Genomic DNA, 1,715 nt, shown 5'->3' on the forward strand with positions numbered 1-1,715 from the left:
TGGGTGCAGCTGTGATTGTTGTTTGGTGGGCCTGGGCTGGATTTGAACCCACCACCTTAGGTGTATGTGGCTGGCGCCTTAGCCACTTGAACCACAGGTGCCTAGCCAACATGTTCTGTTTCTTCCAGGCACCTGTGCAACATTCCTTTCTCCTGGGTATGGACCAGGACCATTCTGAAATGAGGGTCTTGTGACCTACAAACAAAAAGACAAGGGATGGCTGGGCAAGGCATCTCACGCCTGTAATCCTAGCACTTCAGGAAGCCGAAGTGGGTGGATCACCTGGGCTCAGGAGTTAAGAGACCAGCCTGAGCAAGACCAAGACTTCTGCCTCTACTAAAAATAGAAAAACTAGCTGGGCCTTGTGTCAGGCACCTGTAGTCCCAGCTACTAGGGAAGCTGAGGCAAGAGGATGGCTTGAGCCCAAGAGTTTGAGGTTGTTGTGAGCTATGATGCCATGACACTCTACCAAGGGAGACAAAGTGGGACTGTGTCTCAAAAAAAAACAAGGGACAAATAGAATCCTGTCTTGAGTTGGTGAAAGGAATACAAAAGTTCAGAGATTGTTTTCCAAAGCCTGCTTCTAGGGCTGAAAGCATACCAACATTATAACAAAATACTATAACAAGAACTATAGGAATTATGAGCCCAGAACTATGGATGAAAACCTATACATATACATGCACACACATCTGCATATACGTATGGGTGAATATACACATACACATATACATGTATGTATATGTATGTGTGTGTAATATAATATCACAATGTACTACATAAATTTTTTCAGAGATGGCTAGGTGTGGTGGCTCATGCCTGTAATCCCAGCACTCTGGGAGGCCCAGGCTAGTGGATTGCCTGAGCTCACAGATTCATGACCAGCTTGAACAAGAGCAAGACCCCGACTTGAAAAATAGCCAGGCATTGTGGCAGGTACCTGTAGTCCCAGCTACTTGGAAGACTGAGACGAGAGAATTGCTTGAGCCCAAGAGTTAGAGGTTGCTGTGAGCTATGATGCCATAGCACTCTACTGAGGGTGACAAAATGAGACTATGTCTAAAAAAATTTTTTTTTCAGAGACTAGAAAATGAAAAAAAACCTACCAAATTCTTTTGTAAAGCAAACACAAAATTATTATTTATATCTGATGTAGCTATCACAAAAACAGAAACTATAAAGCAATCTTACTTAAGAATTAAACAAAATATTGCACTCTTAATTCAATAGTCCATTAAGGAGATGAATCATCATAATCAAGCAGGTTTTGCAAAGTAAAGAAAAAATCAGAGATAGTTCATATTTGAAAATCCATTAGTATAATTCACCATATTTTCCCCACATATGCCAAAAAGGCCTTTCAAAAAAATATAACACCCATTCCTGATTTTGAAAAAATGCTCAGTAAAATAGTAATTGGTGGGTTGAATATGGTGGCTCAAACCTGTAATCCCAGCATTTTGGGAGGCTGAGGCAGGAGGATTGCTTGAAGCCAGGAGTTCAAGACCAGCCTGAGCAGGTGTGAGACCCTATCTCTACACACACACACACACACACACAAAGGCTCAGGGCCTGTGGCTCAATTGGCTAAGGTGCCAGCCACATACACCTAAGGTGGTGGGTTCAAATCCAGCCAAACAACAATGATGGCTGCAACCAAAAAAAAAAAAAAAATAGCCAGGCATTGTGGCGGGTGCCTGTGGTCCCAGCTACTT

This window comes from Otolemur garnettii, unplaced genomic scaffold (assembly GCF_000181295.1).
Source record: "Otolemur garnettii isolate 467f Iridium unplaced genomic scaffold, OtoGar3 scaffold00068, whole genome shotgun sequence".
In the NCBI taxonomy this organism is placed as follows: domain Eukaryota; kingdom Metazoa; phylum Chordata; class Mammalia; order Primates; family Galagidae; genus Otolemur; species Otolemur garnettii.